Source organism: Sceloporus occidentalis, unplaced genomic scaffold (genome assembly GCF_023333645.1).
Source record: "Sceloporus occidentalis isolate IW3139 unplaced genomic scaffold, rSceOcc1.0.p SCAF_48, whole genome shotgun sequence".
Lineage (NCBI taxonomy): Eukaryota > Metazoa > Chordata > Lepidosauria > Squamata > Phrynosomatidae > Sceloporus > Sceloporus occidentalis.
The window spans coordinates 6359239-6370398 of NW_028317028.1; positions in this window are offsets into that span (position 1 = coordinate 6359239).

Sequence of the window (11160 nt, forward strand, 5' to 3'; positions counted from 1 at the left end):
ACTGATAGATAGATAAATATATATACAGCACAAAGTATCAACACGATTTGCACCGTGCACGTATTTTTTTTTTTAAATGTATACTTTTGAGGTTTTTTTAAACGATTTGTACTACGACACAGCACAGGGCACAGACAGTGGTACAGGCTACCGGACTTTGACGTACCCTGAAAAAGCTATGGTGGTGCTGGGTTCTCTAAAAAGGTTCTGTCTTTTCGAGGAGGGAGCTAGGTAGATCTTATGTGCCCTTCCAGTGGCCCTAACCCTTGTGGCCCTCCTGCAGGCCCTCTGGCCAGGGAAGGAAAGGTCCATGTATTCCTTTGGGTAAGTGTGACCCCAGAAGAAACGAAGAAGAGGGCCTAGTCTCCACCGTGGCCCTCTGGCCTTTTTTTTACAGCGGAGCCACTGAACCTCGGAGCTTCCAAAAAAAGCTAGTAAATCACGTCTCAATCAAACTCGGGGGCAGAGCCGGCCTTAGGGGTGTGCGACCTGTGCGACCATGGTTGCAGGGGCGCCTGACCGGGACTTAGATGAAAGCATCGGTTTTTTTTTGTTTTTTTTTTAAACTTTATTTAACATCATTCATGTTAAATAAAGTTTAAAAAAAAAACCGATGCTTAAATCTAAGTCCCGGTCAGGGGCGCCGAGTGGTTGCTCGTGAAGTTCTCGGCAACCGCTCGGTGCCCCTTACTCTCCGTGACTCCGTCGCTGTGCCGGCATCTCATGTTGAGCGCCGGACTATTCCGGCTCTCAACATGAAATGCCGGCACCGCGGCAGAGCGAGAAGACGGATGCCTCCCGCTCTCACCGCAGGACTCCGGCAACAAGGTAAGGGACGGGGGTGGTGTAGTTTGAAGGGGCAGAGGGAGGGGGGTGTAGTTTGAAGGGGCAGAGGGAGGGGGGTGTAGTTTGAAGGGGCAGAGGGAGGGGGGTGTAGTTTGAAGGGGCAGAGGGAGGGGGGTGTAGTTTGAAGGGGCAGGGGGGGGTGTAGTTTGAAGGGGCAGAGGGGGGGTGTAGTTTGAAGGGGCAGAGGGGGGTGCAGTTTGAAGGGACGGGGGGGTGTAGTTTGAAGGGGCAGAGGGGAGGGGTAGTTTGAGGGGCGGTAGTTTGAAGGGGCATGGGGGGTAGTTTGAAGGGGCAGAGAGGGGGGGTAGTGAGGGGGGGGCACCAGAGGAGTAGTCCGCACAGGGCGCCACAACGCCTAAGGCCGGCTCTGCTCGGGGGACAAATACAATGTGGCGATAGTGTAACGATTTAAGGCTAAAAAGAGGAGGCGTATGCGCTGGGAATGAAAGATTCTAAATCCTAATCCGTATACTCCCTATCCTGCCTAAAAATAGATGGTAGTAATGAGGTCTGATTCAGTGTTAAAAGCTCATTAGCGTAGTAGTGAAGTTATAAATTCTGTTATCGAGCTCTTTGCTAAAAAACAAACAATAAACAATACTGGCTACGTGCTGGCTTCGAGGTAGTCCTTGGGAACCACCATGAACCCTCCCAGAGCCGAAAGTATCGGACAATTGCGTGAGACTTCCTCTATGAATGGAATGGATCCATCTAGTCGTCAATGAATGCGATGCTTTATTCTTGTAAAGTGATTCCTCATGATCGTTCAGAGACAGCAGGAGCCTCAGAAAAGATAAAAAAGAAATAACAGAAAAAAGTAGAAAATAAAAGTTAGAAAAGTGTGCCAACAGGTTGCCAGCTGACCTATAGTTAAATCTATAAAACAGAAAACATGCAGGGAATTAGATATTATGGCATAGCAACCCCCCATCTGAAAATAAAATCAATAACATTTACACACAAAAAATACAATTTACAAAGCACAATATAGGTTTTTTTTTAATAGAAATGGGATAATGCTAGCCTCTTGCTGTATCATGCACCATCTTTTTTTTATTACAACTCCCATCGCCCTCAGCCAAGGTGATGATAGTTGTGGGTGCACAAGATGGGAGTTGTGGGTGCACAAGAAAAGCAAATTGTTGGCAAACTTGTGAAAATTTATCTTTTGTTATGTAAACTGTTTTTTTTAGTGTCTATCATTTAGTATTATCAGTTAACCTTTTATTTTCTGTGTGCCTACATTGCCCTATTCTGTGTGCTGTTGCGCAGTGAAATGAGCGTGTCATGTAGTGTGTCCTGTAGATAAAAAAATATATACTATAGCACTATGTGCTATTTCTGTAATCAGGAGCAGCTTAAAATATGTTGGTGGGTTTCTTTGCATTTGTATGTAAGAGGCTGGTGAGCTAAATTGGTAACTGCTCTGTTGGCAGAGCCTGTTCAAACCTCAGGGTCGTGCGTTGAAATCCTGACAGGGTCAACTCAACCCTTCATTCTTCCGAGGTCAATAAATAAGTACCATTGATTGGATAATAGTAACATCTATTATTTAGCTACCGATTTGGTTAATTCCGAGATTATATGTTGAAAAGCACTCTGAGTCCCACTGGGAGAAAGGTCTTATATAAATATGTGTTATGGATTCTGTGCAAACAATCCTAAAAAGCATGGAAAGCTTGGTGAAAAAAGCAACGGAAATTAACGTTACCATTCCCTATGTCAGAGATTGGTGACATACTGGTTGCATGATAAGTGTCCAAATGCTCATAGTGTAATGCCCTGGGTTGTTTTTCCTCAAACAATATATACTTTTGTGGAGGTATTTTGAACTGGTGAGCTGCTAAACAGGCCTGACACAATAAAATCTGAAAATTTTAAGCTTCCAAAAAAAAAAAAAAAACCCAGAAAAACCTTTGCATGTCGTTTTTTTTTCAAATTAAAGACACTTACAATAAAATATTTTGTGGTATTTTAGTTTGGAGACCATTTTGACAGAAAAATATTAGATTTTTAAATTTTTTTATCTAAATCATTATTTTAATGTATTCATTATAGTAAATGTTGGACTATAAGTCTAAAAACTGTATCAAAAGAAAGCTCTATATAACTTGTGTGGATGAATGAAAAATGTAAAGAGAATCATGGTTAAGGAAACAGTGTAAAAGTGCTGGAAAAGTCTCAGGTTTTTGGGCACAAAGCGCCCTCAGTAAAGAAAGGGTTAAAATTATTTAATTATCAATCAAATATTCATAAGGCTTATGCTAGTATTATTATTATTTCTATGCTGCTCATATTAAACACTTCATAAAATGGTTCATGTGTAAGCATTACAGCAAATGTTGCATATGGAATTTGTTTATAGGTTGCATGACCTATGTTGAGAAACATGTCTGATTTAGAAAAGTAGGAACAGGGCCGGCCTTTGGGGTGTGCGACCTGTGCGACCGCACAGGGCGCCACACTCCAGGGGGCGCCGCCGCCACCGTAGCGTACCGCTGCCGCCAGCAGCGTACCTAGCGGCGGGGGGGGGGGCGAGCGGCACCCGGTGCCGCTCATCAGGGGGGCACCCGGCACCCCTCCAGAGACGGACAGTAATGTCCGCCGCTGGAGGAGCAGGCTCGCAAGGGAGCGGTATCGGAGGTCTTTAACAGACCTCCGGCTCCCTTGAGTGATTTTAAGCCGGTTCAAGGATCTCCCTTGAACCCGGCTTAACATCACTCAAGGGAGCCGGAGGTCTGTTAAAGACCTCCGATACCGCTCCCTTGTGATCCGCGCGGCAACAGCTGCTGTGCGCCGGGGTTTGTTGTCAGATCCCGGCGCACAGCACTGAAGCCGCGCCCACCGCTGTCCGTGCCCTCTGACCCGGAAGAAGACAGAAGAACTGAAGAAGAAGAACGAAGAGGAGGAAAAGGAGCTGTAAGGAGAAAAGAGGAAAGGTAGGAAAGCATTCAGTGAGAGTGGATTGGTATGTGTGTGGATTAGTGTATATATGTGTGGATTAGTGTATATGTGTGGATTAGTGTATATGTGTGGATTGGTATATATGTGTGGATTGGTATATATGTGTGGATTGGTATACGTGTGGATTGGTATGTGTGTGGATTGGTATGTATGCGTGTGGATTGGTATGCGTGTGGATTAGTATATGTGTGGATTGGTAAGTGTGTGAGAGTGATGGGTGTTATGCTGTACCATTTCCAATGTCTTTTTCATGATCTAATTATGCTCTAAAAGTACATCATAACTCCCATCACTCTATACTGTTCCATACAGTGGCAGAGCTGGGAGGCAGAGGCCTTGCACCCCCACCGCAGGACTCCTGAAAGGTAAGTGAACTTCAAAGAGGGAAAGGGTAGATAGTTAGGAGGGCGTATATAGGGAGAAGGGAGTGAGACAGGGGAAAGGGGGTAGATAGGGAGAAGGGAGTGAGAAGGGGTAGATACGGCAGAAGAGAGTGAGAAGGGGTAGATAGGGCAATCATACTCCTATCATGCCAAGTCTGCGAGTAAATCCTGGAATCTGGGTATGCCTGGGCATGATAGGAATGTGATTGCTGTTAATCATATATATATATTTGATATATATAGACTTGAAAACCGAAGTTGTTTGTGCGGTTATTTGGAAAGTCCCTGGAGTGCCGGTAACTATTTTTGGACATATATATATGTTGTCCTGATGAAAGTCAGTAATGACTGAAACGTTGACTTTGAATAAAATGAAATTGTCTATTTAAAGACCTGGAGTGCTGACCATCTTTTTGAAAGTGTTTTACATGGAAACTTACTGCTTGGAATATTTGGAATGGTGTGCAATGGACTCTGTGAGTAAATATATATATATAATATTATTTAATTGTTTTGTCCTATTTTGGTGTGTTACTTACTTAGTGGTAGGCCTAGACCACATCAATGTTTGGCGTAGTATATAGTGATTGGGGTTTTGTTACAAGTTTTTATTCCTTTCTTTTTTTGGGATGGGGGGGCGCCAGAGGTGTAGTCCGCACAGGGCGCCAGAACACCTAAGGCCGGCTCTGAGTAGGAACACATAATCTTCCTTCCTCCCTGGTTGCCATTGATTGGTAGCATGAAGAGGTTATCTTCCCTATTCTCTCTTTTCTGGTAAAAGAAAGAAACCAATTATGAGAAGCCAGTGAAACAGGAAGGTTTCACGTAAACATATTTTCCTTTGTTCTTGTATTTGAATGTTCTGTGATGAACAGGGAGATGTATACTGAGGCAACCATATTTTTGTTTATTTTGGTATACAGAGGAGTTCATGGTCGATGCAATAGTTGCAAGGTTCCCAGGTCCTGTGGCCGCAAACAAGCCCAAACCATCACCCCTCCACTATCATGCTTGACACCTGGTACAAGGTTTTTGTGCTGATATGCTGTTTGGTTTTCGCCAAAAGTGGTGCTGTGCATCTCCTGCTTTGTGGTTTGTTCAGATGTAACTTTGCAAATCTAAGCTGTGCTGTCATGTTTTGGTTTTTTTTTAGAGAGAAGAGGCTTTCTTCTGACAACCCTTCCAAACACACCATACATATATTGAAGAGGGAGATGTTGGTGGAGGGGTGATGGTTTGGGCTTGTTTGCGGCCACAGGACCTGGGAACCTTGCAACTATTGCATTGACCATGAACTCCTCTTTATACCATCAGATTTTCTCTAATTGTACTGTGAAGAACGTTAACATTTAACATGCTAACTGAGGCTTGTAGAGTCTGAGATGTAGCTCTTAGGTTTTTTGCAATTTCTCTGAGCATTGCAACTGACTTTGTGGTTAATTTGCTGGGACATCCACTCCTGGGAAGATTGGCAACTGCCTTGAATGTTTTCCAGATTCCACATGGTGGCCTTATAATCCTTCCCCAGGGTGAGGAGGTGCTTTAAGCTTCCCCAATTAATTGGGAAGCTGGAGAGCTCACAGGTATCATCTAGCAAAATAAGTAACAGCCTCTTATCCTCTGATGGTAACCCTGTCCGACAGTCTCTGTGGTCTTAACCATTGTATCTCATGCCGCTCCCAATCAGTGGCTGGCCCTGGGTCTAAAAGACATACTTAGAGTGTACTGGGATCACGGAGAGTAGTGGTGATAGGGACTAGGAAGGTAGGCGATATATACGTGTAGCACCTTTACAGTGGGCAGAGCTATGCTACTTCCCATCCAGCTAGCTCTCCTAGTCTCCCAGGCAGAAAAAAAAGTCATATGGAGACTACACCCAGGGCTGGACTGGGGAAGACTAGTCGCCAGTGGCTGCCAGCTTCATATTAGCAGCAGTGCAATAAATAAATTTTTACACTCATGTAGCACGCTGTCATGCATATGCAGCTGACGGCCGCACATCACTGGTGAGGCAGATAGGGTGACTGTTAGTTTGAAACACTGTCACCCAGCAATGTTCATTCAGGGTTGACCACTCCTCAGCCTCCTCCTTCTGGAGTTTTATAGGGATATGCCCCACTAAAGGATGCATCAACCCTCGAGTCACACAGAAAGAAAAAACTGAAACGTATGATGGGATGAGGGACAATCAGGGACAAAGTGGACCCTCTAATACCCCCCTACGCAGTCCCTTGTATCCCCCAGTCTCGCTCATGGTTATTTCTTGGCAACATTGACCATTTTCATTGCAGCCACCTGGTGTCCTTCGGATGGTTTCTCAAGGAAAAAAAATGTTCTTAACCACCCACTAAAGACGAGCGTTTATGTGACACTGATTACTACATTAAGTTTTAATTAAAAAGTCTTTATTTAAATGATAAACTGTTCAAGGATGAACCTGGATATTAGGGAGAGAAAAGTTTTGGATTCGCTTAGTGATCTTCGAAATATATGTACCATAAATTCCCAAGAAAGCAATGCTTACACCTGCTTCCTCACAAATTAGGTCTTTTTATTAATTATATTCCCACCTATTTAAGTGGCATCTCGGTCTCTATTGTGAGAACAGCTGGCTGGAATACTTGCAATAAAGGCTGGGCCCAGTTAACATTCTGGGATCAGGTATAGTGAGCACGGAAGTGCCCCCCCCATTCATCCCAATAAAATCAAGAAAATAAAGCACAATATATTTTAATAAAACAAATTTATTTTTTTAAACAAACAAAAAAAAAGGACAGACAAGCTTTTGTTAGCTACAGCGCCTATCACCCTTAGCAAGAATATTGATGAGCGAGTTGTCCTCTGAAGAGGGCGTCGAGTATTCTCTAAAAAGCACGTTGATCCTAGGTGATCGATTGTGTGCTCATTTGAGAAGAGCCCTCCTTACCCGTTGTTTCTGGAAGTCAAATTTTTATGTTATATATGACTTATTTTGTACTGTTTACCCTTTGTACAGTGCTGCGGAATATGATGGCACTATATAACACAATAAATAAACAAGCCTATCAGTTTGCTTTTATGGTTGATACATATACCAGGTGCTAATCAGACAACAAACAAACACAGGAATAACACAGCCATAAAAATATTTTTAGCCTCCATTATATTATCTACTCATTCCTTGCCATTATTATGACCAAATTGTAGCCACAAGCTCCAAACCTTTAAATGCTATGTAGTGGAAAATATATTTTAAAAGGAAATATGTCCCATGCAGATGTGCTAAAATAGCTTGGCTGAAGTTTCTTCTGTGATACACAGTGCTACTGTGTAACCAGTGCCCTCTAATGGATATTTATGATACCTCACATTCCCCTCACCCATTTAACTTTAAATGAGTAGGATTGCATTTAAAATAAAGGTCAGTTATCCAACCTACAAATAAGTAGTTTGTGTTTACTATTAAGAGCTTTAAATGTTCTATACTATATATAATCTCAAGGTGTTTGTGAGGAGTGTTGAATGTAGCAGTTATTTATCAGGGATTTACATTCCACACAAGGTTAATTAAGACAAAACAACCTAACACAGGGGTGTCCAAGTTTTTTCTGCAGTGGGCCACTTCATCAGAATTGTATACGTGCGCGGGCCGCACTCATTTTTCACTGAGAGAAAATATGGCCTTTAATAAGCCTTAAAATAAAGTAAATGACACAAAACCTTTACTTTTCTCTCACTGATTTCTGGGATTTCTGGGCCTGCAAATTCAGGATTCTGGATAAGTTAAAATGAAATAGTTCTATTTATTTTAGCGATGCACTAAAATGAAAATTCTGGACCAAAACCAAAAATTCAGGGTTCACTTAGCCGAAACTGAAAATGACCCCCCCCCCCCCACATACTTTTAATAAAAGTAAGTAACACAAAAATAGTACAAAAAAATGATATATTATGATTTTTAACAGCAATCTCAGGCATACCCAGATTCCAGCATGTACTGGTTGGCTGGGCATTGTATTTTTTGTCCAATTTTAGTGTGTAACCACACTTTTATTAAAAGTAACACACCAAAATTGGACAAAAAAAAAATCAACAATATGACTTGGGATGATAGGAGTGTGATTGCTAACAGCAAACACACTCTTTTTATACCCAGGCAACCAGTGAATGCTGGAACCTAGGCATGATGAGACTGTGATTGCTGTTAGCAGATTGCTGTTAGCAATCACACTCCTATCATCCCAAGTCAGCCAATACATGCTGGTACAGGGTGGCTGTGAGTGCAGACCCCATACTGCTGGCAGCCTCAATACACAAGGGGGGCAGCTAGCCAGGTTTCAGTATGTACTGGCTGACTTGGCATGATAGGAGTGTGATTGCTAACAGCAAACACACTCTTTTTATACCCAGGCAACCAGTAAATGCTGGAACCTAGGCATGATAGGACTGTGATTGCTGTTAGCAGATTGCTGTTAGCAATCACACTCCTATCATCCCAAGTCAGCCAATACGTGCTGGTACAGGGTGGCTGTAAGTGCAGACCCCATACTACTGGCAGCATCAATACACAAGGGGGGCAGCTAGCCAGGTTTCAGCATGTACTAGCTGACTTGGCATGATAGGAGTGTGATTGCTAACAGCAATCATAGTCCCATCATGCCTAGGTTCCAGCACTTACACATCCATGCTATCACACACACACAAATTCATTCATTCACAGAATCATTCCCTCAATCAGACATACTCATTCACACAACCTACCCCATCCCCTTACCTGCTCTACAGATCTCGATGCCGCTCACAGACTTCAGCAGGGGGCGCGGCCTCCCTCGTTCTCCCCACAGGAGGCAGGACTGGAGCAGAGAATGGACCCTCCCACAAGTAAGCAGCAGGGCTCTTGTGATCCTGGCTGCTGATCTCACGCCGGCCGCACCTCGAGGTTCCGCGGGCCGCATTTGGCCCGTGGGCCGCATGTTGGACGCCCCTGACCTAACACATTCATAAATGTTACATTATATAATGTTTCCAAAGAGTTTGTACTTTGCCGATTTCATTCTGTACTCTGCCTTGATCTTGTAAACCTGTTAAAAACTTATATATATATATTATATTTATTTAAATATTCTTAATAAGGTCTCAGTAACATAATTGTCAGAACACTGTTACTGGATTCCTTTTGCTTTTTTTTACCGCTGTTTGCAATACAGGCTCCCTTAAGGCCCTTCTAAATGCAGCCTTATTGAAGATGATAGAGGCATATAACGAGGCTAAACCCTGAGTCTATAAAGAGCGATTATGTGTGTGAATGAGTGTGTATGTGTTTGTTAGTGAGTATGAGTGTGTGTGTTAGCATGTGTAAATTTGTGTGTTTACATATGTGTGGCAGAGTGTAAGGGCAATGATGGCACACACAAGCTGTTTAGGGACAAACATGGCACAGATAAGCTGTTTGGGGATAGGATGTCAGATAAGATGCTTGGAGGCAAAGGTAGCATTTACAAGCTGTTTGGGGGCAAAGGTAGCACATGTTGCTTGGTGAAGTTGGGGTGCAAATAACAGAAAATGCATTCAAGCTCCCCTCCTACTACCATAATCAATAAACTACTCACTCCACATCACCCTTGCTACAATGTAATCATCCTCACCTAAGCAGTCCCTCTCCTTCCGTCTGACTTAACCACCTAACAGATTGTAGGCTCCAAGAGCAGGGCTTTGTTCTCCGTCAGTAACATTACATCTTAAAGTGTGTTAATGCCAGATAACTATCTGTGCTTGAATACCACATGCTTATTAGTAATGCAGTAGTGGTTAGAAGTAACTGCACATTGACTGTTTTGCTGTATAGTGTATTGTGCTACAGTTTGACAGTATTCAGTCTTTTTTTGATACATATTTTGTACTTTTCCTATGCAATTTTTTCATCTAAGTAGGTTTGCCTTTACAAGAGTTTTCAAGGTCCAATACTGTAACAAAATACAATAACTGTTGCTGCACACTGGAGTACTATAGAACTATAACAATGAGCCATGGCACTTTCAGAAACCTAATTTAATTAACTGTAAAGATTAAAGGTTTTTTTTCTTACACGGGTGTTTACAGCACTTGTCTGTGCTGTTTTATGTGATTAGACTTTTAAGAGAAATAATAAAATCCCACTATACATGCAGTTGTGATCAAAGGTTTGCCTACCCTTGGAGAACTGGTAATATATGTACCATTTTTAAAGAAAACTTGAGTGAACAGGCAAAACACATTTCTTTTATTTCTTATAGGATTCGTATTCAACTGTAGGTTGTACCAGAATAGCACAATTATAAAACAAAACATGGCAACAAAGAAAAAAAATGAAATGACCCCTGTTCAAAAATCTGAATACCCTTAGTTCTTAATACTGTGAATTGCCCCCTTTAGCATCAATGACAGCGTGCAGTCTTTTGTAATAGTTGTCTATAGGCCCCAAGTTCTTGCAAGTGGTATAGCTGCCCATTCATCATGGCAAAATGCCTCCAGGTCATGTAGTCTTTGGTCGTCTTGCATGAACTGCATGTATAAAGGATAAAAAAAAAATTGGGAAAAACTGTTGTCCGCAGGGGCGTAACTAGAGTATTTGGCACCTGGGGTGGATCCTGTACGTGGGACCCCCACACACACACTTTAAAACTGCATAGCTTCTATCATTAGGCAAACATTGACAGGGGTACAGCATAACTGTTATTATTATTTACTAAGGCAGACATTGACGGTGGTACAACATAACACCTATCACTATATACTGAGGCAGACATTGACGGTGTTACAGCATAACTGCTATCATTATATACTGCGGCAAACATTGACGGTGGTACAGCATAACTGCTATCATTATATACCGAGGCAAACATTGACGGTGGTACAGCATAACTGCTATCACTATATACTGAGGCAAACATTGACAGTGGTACAGCATACCTGCTATCACTATATACTGAGGCAAACAGTGACAGTGGTA